At 41.6% G+C, this 15,667-nt stretch overlaps 1 protein-coding gene across 6 annotated transcripts in view; it reads right to left on the bottom strand.

The window, feature by feature from the left end:
• LOC118302911 (transcription factor SOX-6) overlaps positions 1-15,667 on the bottom strand; it is a 130,417-nt gene that overhangs the window by 107,235 nt on the left and 7,515 nt on the right. For 5 of the 6 annotated variants that reach the window (XM_047331523.1, XM_047331521.1, XM_047331522.1 and 2 more), the window contains exon 2: positions 2,945-3,015. The exons of the other annotated variant lie outside the window; for it this stretch is intronic. The gene's annotated coding sequence lies outside the window, so the exon portion shown is untranslated. The remainder of the gene's footprint in view (positions 1-2,944; positions 3,016-15,667) is intronic. 6 annotated transcript variants of the gene reach the window in all.

The following is a 15,667-nucleotide window of genomic DNA, read 5'->3' as shown; positions in this document are numbered from 1 at the left end:
TTTCACACTCCAGGGTCGTGGTGCATTATCAGCTGGAGACGATTCATGGCGTTTTGGGAGAAAAGTTCATGGTTGAAATCATTAATTCATTTAACCGGACTTTTAGTTATGCATTACGTTCCACAGCTGGGGTAGCAAGAAGATTAATGGCATGTTCTTTGGTCATGTTTTCTGCCTCATATAGGTGAAACTCTGTCCTACGGCAGAAGGGAATAAAGCTTGAGCAGCAGGACAGCAGCCAAATATTAGGTTTCTACTTCTAATGAGAATGAAATAATGTCCATAAAACTTCAAATACTAAGCAGAAGAAGAAGAATTGTGAATTCTGAGGTTAGGCCCTTTTCATGAGGTACAGTGTAAGAAAACTCAGACAATAACCCATCTTACCAACAGTTGAAGCATATTTTAGTTTAAGCACTTCAAAAATGAGGTCACTCATTCATGATGCAAAGAGCAAGCTATTAATTAAATGCAGACTCCAGGAAAATGGATAAGGTTCAGGAGGGTTTCCTACATTCTTACCAGGCAATGAAATGTGCAACAATTAGTCTCCCAAATTCACTCTGGGATACACTGAGGTAATTGAGGCTGATGAAACTAAAATCTTTGTGAGGCCATTGGGCGGTCTCTGTTCAGAAACATATTGACCATAATCACTGCAGGGTCAGTGGACTGAAGAGGCCCATTTGGTAAATATTAGATGAAGAATAACCACCAAAAGGTTATTCAGTTTCATTTTATTGTGAAGTGCGGTTTATTTAATTTCTTTCTTTTCTTTACAAAAAGTCTCCTCCGCATCCTCCCCTTCAGTGGTGCCATCGATTGGGAGCTTGGAGACTATGTTGCTGTTACCTGTTAGATGAATGGCACGTAATAACAAAGAGTGTGCAGTGTGTAGCCATTCAGATGATCTAACATATCCTCAGGTGTTTTCCAAACAAGATTGCATGAGTGTAATTAAACTTGTTCCGTAAGCGGTACAGACACAAGCTAAATTACTTTCTGTCATGTCTGGAGATTAATTAAACCTATAGGTCAGTGGATCTAGGTTTGAAATTGTCCAAGGATCCAACTGAATGTCTCAGAGGAGTGCTACGGCAACGCATGCTCACCCAATGGGGCTTCATGTGGTATTTTATTTTATAACAAATACTGACAGATGACAGATATCGTTACAGTGATCTGATAATGTAACCATTAACACTTCAGTATTGAGTCCTTACTAGTCAATTTATTGACTACTAGAGGAGGAGCATTTTTAGCTGAATAGACACGGGTGGTCGTGGAAACACAATTGTAAGCACAATCGTTGGATGTCAGGAAGTCAATATATCATAGCCCTCCCAAGGGTAGTAATATTAGAGACCAGTGGCTGAGGTTTATTATTTCTAAAATACGCAAGCACTTCAATCTGAATTTGACCGCCTGTTCGGCTCATTTCACCGTAACTGACCATCACTATTTGCATTTGCCGGTGACTTTGGCCAACCTACAGAAGTAGGCTACAATCCATTACCCTGTGGTTGGCCTGGCAATGCATCAGTCAGGAAACAGTCAGCCAATCAGGAGGTCGGCCCAGCGACCGACTCAAGAGGCCCTGTTCTTACAAGAGCTCCAAAGAGAAGCGTGAGAGAGGAGATGTAAAACGACACTGAGTTTTTTGTTGGTTAAAATAACTTACAGCATTGGGATGTATTCCATTGAATTTGATTAGTTCGATTATGCTTTTATGCTTACAAAACAATGTAGAATGTGAACCGACTGACTCTTGTGGTACGAGCATTTAATGAGTTTGAGCCGTTCACAACAAACCCAACAACACAAACGTGCAGCAGCAGAGGTTGCTCGCTGGTAGACGGGTGCTTGTTCATCAGAGCAGAAGACGGTGTGCGACGTGAAATGGCAGGAATCAACAATTGTAAATGGCCATGAACTTTGAATTCAGAGAGACATTTTCCCGCTGTTATTGGAGAGCCTCTCAACCACATTAATATGACTCCCATGACAGCTCCAACTGACATTTAGAAGAAAAGAATAATATCAACTAAGTTCCTCACCCTTTATTTGTTTAATATCTTAGTTACATTTTTATTAGAAAACCTGCATGAGCAGCAGCTGAGTAAAGATTGTTAAAGTCATATTATATTGATCCAGATAGGACTGTTTCACTATTCTTTATTCTGTTTTCTTTCAAGCAAAATCCCACATTTCATAGCTGCTCTCTTACTGTATTGCTTTGAAAAATTTGCCTCAAACCCTTTAAACTGACTGACTTTGGTAGACGACCAGTAAAGCTTGTTTTAAATGTAGGTATATTGCCTTTTCAAAAGGACTAATTTGTGTCGGTAAAGTAGTACCTTCAGTATTAATATGCAACAATTGCAGTACTACAGGATTATCTGTAATAATTTGTTACATTGCTGGACATTTTAATTAAGTTTTCTCCCTGGTTTTACAAGAGGAAGTATATTTGGTAAAAAATTTAAAAATAATTTCTAATGCTTACTCTTACTAATAGCATACAATACACACAAACATACAGTGTAAATACATTCTGGTGAAGGTTGACATTTTTTTCTATAGTGTAGGAAAATGTAAGTTTTTTTTCCTGTAAGGATTTAATTGCCATTGAAATACTTTATTAATCAAAGCTTGATTTGACCTTAAAATTGTTCTTATCATAAGCAAATAGCAATATTATCTGGAGAAAATAGGAGAAAGGCCCAATTAAGGCAAAAGGAAATCTCAGAAGTTTGGGGATCCAATGTTTGAAAGGTCTGCCTGTAACTCTGAACCTATATCACTGTCTAATTGTGCATACATTGTGTGCCTATCCAATGTTCCACCTCATTTGATGCAGGTGTTCAGTGTGGGTGAAAGACAGCAGGGGTGTGTGTGACATGTGGCAAGACACAAACAGCTGAAGAGGCAAATTGATACTTACAAAAACTGAAAGACTCAATCCCCAGCTTCCAGCAATCACTGGTCAGTTGATTTTGAATTCATGTAAATAACCTGAAATGTAAGCAAAGATAAGACAGAGAGGGGCTCATTTAAGGCGTGTGATTGAATTCGAAATCATTGTTATCCATTGCTACTCTTTAAATATGTTGCATTTGATTGAAATTCCCCCCCAAATAGTACAAAATTGCATTGCACTTCCATTTGATTAAAATGGATGAATAAGTTATCTTGGAACATGGTCAAAATCAACAAGGCTCTCAGAGAACTGTGTTTGCCTACATGAGGGCAAACAGAGACAGAACAGGAGGAAGGGAATCAGGGCCATAGTGATGTTGGCGGAGGGTCAGAGTCTCCACAGCTGAGCTAAACAGCTTTGTTAGTGTTTGACCCCAGTCCTCACAGCTGTCACCGACAGGAATCTGTCCTCGACAATGTTTGAAATACACTTCTCTGTTACCTCATTAATCTGTCTTGCAGTCGGTGGACTCCACTAATGAACAACTTTCATATAAATTGGTTGTTTTATTTAATTTTTCATTCGATCTTTAAGCACTGCCTGATAATGATTTATTCAGGGGCCATGCTCTGCTAGTTTCAGCATGTCCGTTGAAGGGCTGCGACTCACGAGCTTTGTTAAGAAACGTATAAATAACCAAGACACTCAAGTACGGTATAAGTGAAAATAGTATCAGGCTTCATCTGAACCAAATTCCATCTTAAATGCAGCCACGGTCAAGGAGTAACGACAATAGAGAGGAAACAATCTGTTGATGGGACCATCTAGCCAGAGGGAGGAAAATGCTCGAAGCTCACTTGTGTTCATTTTCTCACATTATCTTGTTTTTCACAATAAGCCAAGATCTCATTACCAGCTGATTTATGCAATTAGTCCGCCACAGCACTGCCAATTAAACAAAGCCAAGGGTTTTTTAAGGTCATGCTTAACTGATCTGTCACTAATTTGCACTACAGCACCTCAGTCCCCCATGGCTGGGGCAAATAAGCCACCAACAACAAGACCAGCTAAATGTACCGACTATCAGGGCATTGTTGTCAGAGCACAGCACGGCGTCTGCTGCGTGGGAGGCTGGAGGTCTAACAGAACGAGCCAGATAAAGGCAAGGGTTGCAGACGGGTCTTGAATGTGGCAGCCTTGAGGCTGGAGGTACAATGGGGGAGAGGGGACCCAGGTGACCCCAGCTGAATGGAAAGCTGTTACATGAATAGCATCCCTGAGTTTAAAGTCTACTCCTGCCTATCAAATGACGCTAAACACAGACTATTTCACTGTTCTGAACTATGCTCCAGCTGCAACCACCCACCTGTGTTCACACACGCATACACAAACAATTAACTTATATTAGTAGCTATTCAGTGTACACAACAATCCCTGCCTGCTAGATAAACCACATATTACATGGATGGTAATTCAATAAACCCGTCTTTGTCAAACATCTGACTATAGGCTTTATTCCTGTTGTACCTACATAAATCGGAGCTCTTATAATTACAGATATTTGATATTACAAACCTTTGAATTAACACTCTGATGTTGACTGAGAACAATGAGGTCAATAATACGTGGGGAAAATGGGGGTTAAAAAAAAGGAAAGAATTTCTAATTACAAATAATGAGCGAACCCAAATGATATTATAATGAAGCGAACGTAGTAATCCCTGCGGTGTAATAAGAGTCGGTGTATTGTAGCTGCATGTAGCAGCTCTTTTCCTGCTGTGAATTAGCCCTACAGGCAGGAAACATAAAACAGGCACTCCCCATTCCTAATTAGAGGAATAGGAACGAATTAAACAGAATTTCAGTCAACCCAAAATTCAAATGATTAGTTTCACCACATTTTTATTAATAAATAGTCAACACACTTAACCAATATAACGCAATTTCCATTATTTTCTTTGGAGAGGAGAGGAACAGCTGCCAAGTGAATTTGGCCCCATTAGGCCACAACAGTGAACAGTCACAATGAGGTAGATATATATATTAAAAAAAACTTCTGCTAAAAAAAAATCTCACCACAGTAAAAAATAGTGCCGTAGGTTCGGTCGCTCACACATTCGAAATCCAAACAGACTGATTGAGTTGACATCAAAGGAGCAGGGAGAGAGGGCTCACATCCACCTGTGGCATTTCTGTCAAAGAGTGGCCTTTTCTTTAGCTTTGGCTAGTCAGAGCACACACACACACACACACACACACACACACCCTCAACACATAGGAAAGAAATACAAATGCGAGTCAAAAATTGGAGCATCATTTCCACACACGCACACACGTTGTCATTGTCACCCTTGATGACTTAACACAGACTTATTATTGTATTAATTTCCTGGAGACTAGCCACTTCTAACACTTCTTGCCAAACCCTATTCCCAAACTTAAAACATGGCATCACCTTAAAATGTAATTATTTACATCTTGAGAACTTGCTTTCTGTTTCCACACAAGGAAGACAAGTTACCATACTGTGACTGTGTAAAGAGATTTAGGCTTACTCTTGATGAAATTGTGATGAAATAAAAGTAGGGGCACCAACCGGATAAGTTGCCACTGATCCACAATGTATCCTTAAATATGGTGTAGGTCAGACATACACTTCACATGAATGCCACTTGTCTGGGCACGGGACTGAATTCATATTCCACATTACTGCAATGACACAATAGGTCAAATATAACCTCCCATGTAGAAACTCCGTACGCATCTTCACATTACACATCACACACACTGTACGCCTGCTGGTCCTGCCAGTCGAGCTAAAGCCTCTTGTACAGTAGATGAAGAAAGGCTGTTTCGCCACCACAGCACAGAACGATTCACTTTCACATCAACTGAACCCTCAAATCCCCCCACACGCGTTCACGCACGGTGTGGTCTGCACTTGATTTAATTCTCCCTGACCATAACAGAGAAGTTGTGTTTTCCAACCGTCACGTGACAACAGCTCAGTATCAATAGACAACATCACCACAACTGTATACAGCACAGAGGAGACCGACCACAGCGTAAGTGTCCTGACCAAATTCACGTTTTATGTTCCATGTACTTCAGTTAAGTCTATATAGCATCATTTCTACTGCATGTGAGACATGTTCATGTGTCTGCTGCAGACATGTGTGCACATATGCACATACATAGTTGTGTGTGCATATGCATTATGCAAGCCAAAACTTGCACTTCAACTTCTGTTTGGAATTCAGCCAGATCTGCAACATGTAAAAAAAAAAAAAAAAAAAAATCCTCCCAATCCCCCTTTTCCAAATCCTCACTCTCTCCGGCGTCCAAACAAGCTAAAGTAGGAATTCTGCCGAGTTAGTTATTTTGACAATAGAGGTAATCTATGCCATCAGCTGACTGCTCCCCACCTGGATACTGTGTGGTTATCTCTGCAGAAGCAGCAGCCACACACTCACTCAGGCCGGGGACTGCATGGGGGAGTTTGGGAAGCAATGAGGTGGGGCTGTAACGCCGGTCTCAGGGGAAATAGGGAAATCGGAGGGAAAAGGAAGGTGGGGCGGGGGGGGGGGGCGAAGGCGTGAAGCGCAGAACATTCTGGCACAGAAATGTCTAACGTAGTAATTGAACACGAGTGATTGTATGTTAAATACCCAGTTCCATCAAGTCAATCCTCTCAGCAGCAGCATCATCTGTGAAATATGAAACGACAGCTTCCATGCAGGGGAGTAATCACCATAGCCGGCAACGAGAGGACATGGTCGGGAAACCGCCAGAGTTCAGGTAAACTGTAGACACTTTGCTACGGATCGTTTTATGGAGGTAGCATTTGAGGAGTTATTGTCGCCTCATGAATTTATTCACTTCCTACTCGAGTGATAAACTTTGGACAGCTACGGGCCCTGTGATGTTACAAAGCTTTATTCCTACAAGAGATCCATTATGTCATTGAGTTATTTGGTGTTGGAAACAGGTCAATCACGCGCAAACAGCTGTTTCATGCTCCAGCACACCCGAAACTGTCACAGCCAAACAAATCTCCTCTTTTTATCTTTCGCCTCTGTCTCCCTCAAACTGCCTTTTTTCCCCCTGTCTCTGGCCGATCCTGTCACTGAACTACAGCGGTCTAGACATTCACTAAATGTCTAGCACCAATGTGTCAGGAATGACTACCATAGCATCACTCCAGTTAAAATATCTTTGCGGAGAGCAAAAACATTGGTCAGTATTTTGGCAGAGAAAGAAGAAAAAAAAACCCTACTCTGAGGTTGTTACAAGCAGCGGCCTGATACAGATACTGCGCTGCGGCTGTGCGAGGCTTTCGGGTGCTGCTCGGCAAATGCATTATCTGTCATTTCCTCTGCGTCAAATAACAAGAATAAAAGTCTGTTTACTGAGCAACTGGGCTGAGGCACAGCGGAGGGAGAGAAGCCAGCAAAAAAAAGCATGTTTTCCTCCGCGATGGACGACATTCAGTCCCCAGACCTCCTAACAGACGGGCACGCAACCTATCAATTCTCTTTGATTCCCCCTCATATAGTCTTCACTTCAAAGACTGTTAAGACAGAGAACATGGAACAGGCTTGTCTTTTCACACACTGAGGAGACCTCTTTTCTTCACTTCCAAGATATGCACACATATTTTCTCTTTCTTCCTCTCTCTCTCTTTCTGCCGCTGTTTTTCTCATTCAGCGTGGGGCTTGTGTTTTCTGTGTGTTGGGAGTCTGTCTGTCTCCCTCTCTCCCAGGTAATGTGTTTATTTTCTAGACCTATCTTCTAGTTTACTGCGCGGTGGCGTTTCCCCCCCCTCTTATCGCCTGGTCCTCGCGGGGCACTTTAGCCCTTCAAATCCTGTTCACCATATACTCGTTTTTAGCATCTGTGAAATGAGTGCTAGAGAAGCGTGGCCACAATGTCTGCCTGTGTTGCTACCGGACTCAAATGGGCTTGGTGCCTTTTTTTTCTTTTTTTTTGTCCAGGGAGATGCATAAATGGAAGTTTTTAACACCTCAAAGGAGGCTGGGCCTTTGTGGAGCCACACTAGAGAAGCCTGTCAGTCTCCCGAGGAGGCAGACACACTGAGTGCTGCAGGACAAAGAGCTTAGAGGAGGACGATCAGCAGGGGCATCACTGCTTTGGGTACCAGGCAAACACACACATTTATAGCTGCACACATATACAGTGCAGAGCACACATACGAGTACATGCACACTCACAAACATTGCAAAGTTTGAACTGGTTCTCTAATACCTGTAAACACAATAAAATCAAAGAATAGCAGACGGTCATATTATATTTCAAATCTGATCATTTGACTGACAGCAAATTGTTCTCATACCTGTGGTTGCAACCTTGTCACATTTAGAAATAAAACAGCTTGTGAGCAAAGAATAGGACGACGTGAATATAAACACTGAATTCAAATTCAACATACAATAAAAACTGTAACTAGATTCATATGTGATTACACAAAAATGACAAATACAACCGGCACAACAAACTGCGCCGTTTCCTACTTATTGATTTCACCTCCACTGTTTGAAAATAATTTCCTCATTTCCATCCCAATTTCCCTTATTGAAATTTTTTCTTTATTTATTCCCGAGTACAGCCCAACAGCTGGCATTTACAATCAGTCTTTATGCTGTTTAGATGTCTACAATAAGCATTTAGATGCAAATATCTTTGCTTTGTACAAAGGACTTGCAACTTCTGTCAGAAGCAACATAATCAACCTGCAATTGTCTCCTGCCTCCAAGTGGTTTCCAGTGACAAGGATCTGTAAGCATCTGTATTCAAATGATTCCCTATTTCAGGCACGGTTTAGTGTGGATATTTTCCAACAGTACGGCACAGAAAATCAATCACATGGTGAATTAAACCAGAAAGGAAACAACTGATCCATAAATGATCAGGTTACAACAAGGCATCGGTGTCCGCAAATTATTCCGTGTTTTCCTTGTTTGGGGAGAAGCAGGGACGCACTATTTGATAGTGGCCCCTTTTTCACAAATGACTTGCATTACTGTTGCACATTTTTCGATTTTGCAAAGGCAAAGTTGACAGATAATTATTTTAGCGGCGAGCCTGCAGCACAATGCAGGCAGACAAGTTTAACTGCGGACATGGGAAACATTTGTTTCATGTCACAGAGTAAAGGAAGTCTTAAATGGGCTGCAGTGTTCTCAAAAAAAAAAAAGAGCATTCATATTCCATGTTGGAAAATAATCCTTCATCTTCTGTCCATACAACACAACACTCCACTCTGCAGTATAACAGCATCCTGCCCAAAACTGATTCCCCAAAAATCATCAAATTCTTACTTCTAAAGTAAACCAAATGAATAAGTGACACACAAGACAAGTCCATTTACCTGAGGAAAAAGAAGGGAAGTATAAAACAATAATGAAAACAAAAAGGAAGCCCGTACTGTACAGCTTATGCATGTGGCTTTGGTGTAAATCTGATAGTGATGGGTGCATATGTTTTTGTGTCTCCACTGGCCCCTGTACAGGCATTTTAACATTTTAACAATTAACATTATAACCTACTGCTTTTCTTTTTATTTACAGTTGCAGAGGTCATTTGAGTTTGGTTTTTTTCAAACCCTCAATTAATAGCAACGTATGCAAATGCAAATGAGTCCGTTTAGGGGGAGGGAAAATGATCAGTTTGAGAATATTTCTGCCTTCTTAATCTTCTAAAGAGGGAAATGATTTAAAAGGAGGACACAAATCTCCAGTGACATGGCAGGAACTGTGGGGCACTTTCCTCTCTCTCTCTCTCCCTCCCTCTCTCAATTCTTCCTTTCTCATCTCACTCATGTCTCCCTCCCACCCCCATTTCTCTCTACTCCTAATTTACCCCCCTCTCTTGTTACCCTGTAAGGTTGCAGGGACCAGGAGTAAGGGACAAGGAGCTGAGAGCAGAGCTCGAGTTGGCCTGTCCCCTCAGAGGAAACAAATGTAGTGTTTGAGCCACTGATCACTGGTTTAATTGAGTTTAACACTCCTTCTCTGGATTAAAAAAGGGCCTTTGAAATGAAAGGTCAAATTACCTCTGCAGTCAGGCAATAAATAAGTCAAACAAGGTAAGAGGTTCCTGCCAGTGTATGTTAGTGGCAAATTTAATTAGTCGAAAAACAGGAGGCTCTTTAACGGACACTCTCCCTTTCCTGTACTGCATTCAACAAAAGCGACGTTCGACTCCCAATTGTACAGCAAAAGGAATTCAAAATATATCTATCATCAATTAATTCATCTCATGTCAAAGTCACGTTTCACAGAGCACGCATTCAAATGGACTCTGTGCAAATGTGCAACCCATAATCTAATGAATCCATCCTTTATGTTCAAATATCGCCAATTTTACACATGATCAAATCGCATGGTAGGAAAAACTTGAGTCTGTATAAAATTCTTGGCCATTAGTCAACACGCTATTTTTTTCATCCATGATTTTTCCCATTATGTAGTGTATCCTATAAGGCCCATTGTGCATTGAGTGCAGCACAAGGAAAGGAAATAGGCATAAAGTAAGGCTGCAGTCTGGACTGGAGGCACAGAAGGTGGCCGAGCAACGCACAGGACAAGGGAGAGAGAGAGAGAGAGAGAGAGACAACACTGCTCTACACCCAGCGAGCTACAATGTGGCCTTTGTGACATAATGCATTCTGCACAGCCGTTTGTGGAAAATAATCCAAAATTTACTGGTTCGCGTATCCAGCAATAACAACTGACATCACAACCTGCACCGTATATGCCATGTTTCTGGGCACATTTTGCATTTGGAGGAGAATGAGGGGGGGCAAGAAAAACATTGTCAGGCAGTTATTATATTCCCATCATGTCCTGAGAGCCCATTACAGCATGGCAGAACGCAACGTTAGAACTGAGAAACTCAGCAGACTGGGGCTACGGAGAGAGGGCTGGGGAGCACTTAGACGCCGCGCAAAACCTACTGTACACTGCTATAACTGCGGGAGAAAGATGTAATTCAAACAAACACTTTGCACCTGCAGATTATGAGTATTTAAATTCTGGTAGTCATTAAGGTTTAGTTTTTCTGTTCAAGTGTTTAGTTTGCTTCTGTGTGCTACCATTTGTTAGGCCAAGAGGCTTCACGGGTCTCTGCAGAGCCCATGAAACAAAAATAAGAATAATCAAGAAGAGAATACACCAAGTGTCTGTCCAGACAATAGTAACACGAGCTTGGCGTTAACTGTATTTAAAGCACAACAGGTGGGTCACATGAAAGTTTACCGAGCTTTTTTTTTTTTCACTTTCCAAACACATGCTTCTCATTATTCTACGAGAAAAACTGACATTGCTCCAAGCAAAAGAGAGAGGGCCCTCCATGGCCACTACCACTCACCACAAACTAGTTTTCAAGTATATCTTACATTACATATGAGTATACATTGTGAAGCGAAGTGTGCTTTGAACCTTCCACAGGGACAAAATGAAAATGTAAATAGATTAAATTGCATGTCCAAATATGTAATAAGTGCTGCAAGGTAAGTATGATCGATGTAATAAAAGAAAAACACTTTTCAGGACTCCTTTTCTCTGCATATAACAGATGTAGATTTCAACCGAATGGACCAATCAGACGTTTTAAATAAAACTAGCTGACTGGCTCCCACAGCCTTTTACAATATTAAGTTAAAATGTATAATAAAACATATAAGTAAATGTGCTGAAATATGTGACTTTCCTCCAGCAAAAAAAAAAGCTGAAAGCTGAACCATTTCAATTTTAAATGGCTAAAAATTATATTTTAAAGAAAAGCCACGGACAAAGCGAGTGTGTGTGTGTGTGTGTGTGTGTCAAGCACATGCTCTTGTGCATGTGTCAGTGCATGAGTGGACATACAGTATGTGTCTGTATGTCGTGTACGCCTGCTCTCCACAACAGCCCCCTAAATGTGGTTTAGGACAGAGTGTGGCCTAACAGTAAAATGCTGAAATTGGAAAAAATATTACCGTTCTTTCTTTTGAATAGCCAAGAGATAAGCACCCTTTAGCAATGAAGCCAGTGGAGTTTAAGCTTATTATGAATACCTCTCAGAGCACAGAAGCATGTACTGTAGAAATCAAAGGGAGTAATAGGCAGGTAAGCCAGTGTCATTTTAAGGAGGAAGTGAGTTGTGAAATTGTAAAATCGCAGGGCCCTGCTGACAATCTCCTGCCTTCAGAACACTCCCATAAATGATTTCTAATGGCAGCGGCTATCACATATCTGAAAAAGTTAGGAGTTTGCGAGGTGAAAAGAAAAGAAAATCCCTTGCTAACCTCTCCATTGATGCAGACAAATAATAATACGACCATTTATCTCTTTGATTAAACAGCACATACTCTGAAGTTCGCAAGAATGTGTGACTCTTTGCAAGGGCCCTAAGCTTCCCAAAGTAGACCTGGCTTTGCAGAACATTCCTCATGGTTTCATGTTCAATTGGCTGTGAAAGTCCACAGCATTACTCTGACATGCTGGACTGAAACCATGACATTATATATTTTTTTCAAAGCAATAAAATGAGTACATTTTAATTTTTTTAATGATGTTTGGGGTGCAAGAGCTGCTCATCGGATTTCCGAACTCCTGCATGGAGCAAGTGCATCAGCTGTAGGGTCACACTTACATTCATCTGTGCATTTTGTGCCTAATAGTTTAAGTTGTAAAGCTTCTCTGCTGAGAAGGGCTGTTAAGATGATATTATAGCGCGACTGCTCCGCGGCAGCCTGTACTCTGTAGTGCTCACACACACACACACACACACACACACACACTAAAACATACTGTGCTTCTCTCCTCTGAATATTCATCCATGTTTCCACATCATCTGCAGGTCTGCTAATCACAGTCACTTCCCCTTTAATCACAGGGCTCTAATTAGGTCCTAATAAACCATTTTGCCATCCTCTCGGAGCGCCTGTGTCACTCACACATCAAACCATGAAATACTGTATTAAGGGGCTGTCAACCTCAATGGAACGCAGCAGCGATACAGATACTGCAGGCACACCCTCGTACACTAATTGAAATTATCGAAAGCTCCGCTTACATGTGACACTTGGCCATGTCTGAAACCGTGGACTGAAGTACAGCAGTCAAAAGCACGACGGTCGTGCCAGCACTGAGGCTCTACTGGTTTCTCTGATGTTGGGTAATTGTTTAAACCTGAGTGGATATGGCACAGGGCCTCATGCTGCCTGTTCTGCCAAGAGAGGGGGGAAAAAAAATATTCTTGCTCGCACTTTTCTCCTCTGTTTCTTCTGTTCTAATTCAGTCCAGCTTCAAGGAAAGCCTCAATGATTCCATGTTCATCTCGGAGAACCAGTGTTGGGGATGATGATCACTGACCACAAGTCGATAATGATGACTGTTTAATTACAAGCCTTTCTTTGGCCTGGCCACAACCCAAACTCCTCCACCCTGCAGATGGTAACCAATAAATTTAGCCTTGCTAGGGATGAGGAGCAACATTGTACCTCCCCAGTTCACCCTCAACCCCACCCCTAACCAAGGACGTAAAGCCCTTCTCGTTGCTAACACAAAGAGCATAGCCCTCCTGCATGCGTCTATGTAAGAGCATGCAGGCATGTCCAACACTGTCTGCGGTCATGTACACCTAATTTATAATTGTTAATATCAGTTTCCAGGAGATGTAAGGCCATCAGATTCAGGTCTAATTCATCATACTTCTCCTTCCATCCTTTTGGGAGATTTTTATTGGAAGCTTCATGTGGAAAGTGGCTACAAATAATTTACCGTCAATATTTTTCTTTTGTTTTCACTACAAAGTACACTCCTCGCAATTAAAAGCATTATTAAAAAAATTCCAGGGTTGGGTATAGACAACTCAAAGCATTCGGTTAGAGTTCAGCAAACGCTGTGGTCATGCTCATTACATTACGGTTTAGGGTTAAGACACTAAAACACTTTGTTAAATTCAGGAGAAACATTGTGAGCCGTGGTAAATATTAAAAAACTAAACTCTGATGGGACACAGTCTCCAGTGTAAAAGTCTCCCCCTGACTTTACTCTACAGTGTAAGAAAGTAACTCTGCGCATTTGCAAATTAGCTGCACATAAACAACATCCATAGGAGGGAGAGTTGTGAAGTCATTTGTATATACTGTATTTGTATGCAGTCTGCAGGGCTGTTAATTGTGGTCATATAATACTCCAGCCAAAGCTAAAGATCCATCTCTTTCAAAAATCTAAATATGTTTGGGCCTTAATACTTGTTCCACAATGTCGTTTCCACTCTCCGAAGCAGAGATTTTGTTGATTTTACAGACGGTTCTGTTAAGTGGAAAAAAGGACGAGTGTTACTGCTCCTCAAACAGGACGACCCCTCCCATCTTCCTCTGGTCCTCCTCAGTCCAGTCCTCTCCCACCTCCTGTCAATCACCCTCCTTCAGACCAGCCTCCTCCTAGAGGTTTCTACACCCGTACTGCCTGGCAGCAACAACACTGTGTGTATGTGTGTGCGTGTGTGTGTGTGTGTGGGCGGGTGGCGTGTGCCAGAGTGGCTATCCCCTCAGATTGTCATAGAGGCTCATGGGAAATTTACTGCATTGGCCAAACCACAGGCTTTCTCTATCATTTCAGCAGATTTCTCTTTTTTAGTCCCATTCAAAAAAGTGATTATCGCAGTTGGTTCTTTCTTTGGCTTTTTTTTTCTTCCAGCCTGAGTTGCACGTTCTGGGTTTTCCTCATTGTGGCTGCACTTTGCTTCTAAATGTGCAACTGAGCCAATCAGAGATTTCTGTGGTGCAATCAACAGTTGTTTCTAATGCGTATGTATATTAATTCATTGAGCCTCCAAGAACGAGCAAATGACTGTTCACTGAAATTAGATTTTGCCCACCGCAAACGTTAGTGTCTTTGCTATGATCATGATCATATTTTGGTGCAAGCAGACAAAGTAATGAATAAAGTCTTTCCTGCAGTCGCCATGCGCTGGTGCCTGTGAGGGTGGGAAACTGTGCCATTGGGAAACAAATGAAATGTGAACGTCAGCTATTATTTCCACACTACCACCTAATCCAAAAAATATTCTCGACCACCTTGAAAATAGTGGAGATTTCCCTTGTGAAAAATTGGCCATGCACATGCTCAGGAGAGAAACCAATTTCTTCGACTAAAAGAGGGGGAGAAAGTGAGTTTGATCTACTTACACATCATCAGAGGGGTCTGAGGCGACATGAACACTAACATCATTATTTGTGCGGAGTCTTTAGCCTTAGAAAGTCGCAGAAAATCTGCTCTCAGCCCGTCTTTTCACCAACAGGAGGGCGAGTGAGAGCGAGAGCGAGGATAACAAAGCCAGACAGAGCGGGAGAGAAAGACAGAAACCGAGGGAAAGCTTGCGGTTGGGTCTGCTGAAGCCATTTTCTCATAATGCACATTAAGGGCAAAGCCTTGTAACACATCCAAGTCAGTGTAAAAAGGAATTATTGAGAAAGGAAACAAAAGACCTGGGTAAGAAGAGATGCTATGGTTAACTTCATCAGAACTTTAGCCACAAGACCCTTTTCCATGTATTCCCGTACCCTCCTTCTTTGTCACTTTGATTTATTTTTGGCACCGTAAATTTGCATTTTCCAAAGGAAAAACTGTTGGGAATCTAATTTCTGGCCCAATATGTCCTTTCTTTTTTCCATAACTTCCTCGCCTGTTTTAGATGTCACAGTAGCTGCTCCATGATGCAAATGGTTGATCCGTG

Source organism: Scophthalmus maximus, chromosome 4 (assembly GCF_022379125.1).
Source record: "Scophthalmus maximus strain ysfricsl-2021 chromosome 4, ASM2237912v1, whole genome shotgun sequence".
NCBI lineage: Eukaryota > Metazoa > Chordata > Actinopteri > Pleuronectiformes > Scophthalmidae > Scophthalmus > Scophthalmus maximus.
Note: the sequence above shows the minus strand (reverse complement) of the source record. Positions and strands in the feature narration are given on the sequence as shown.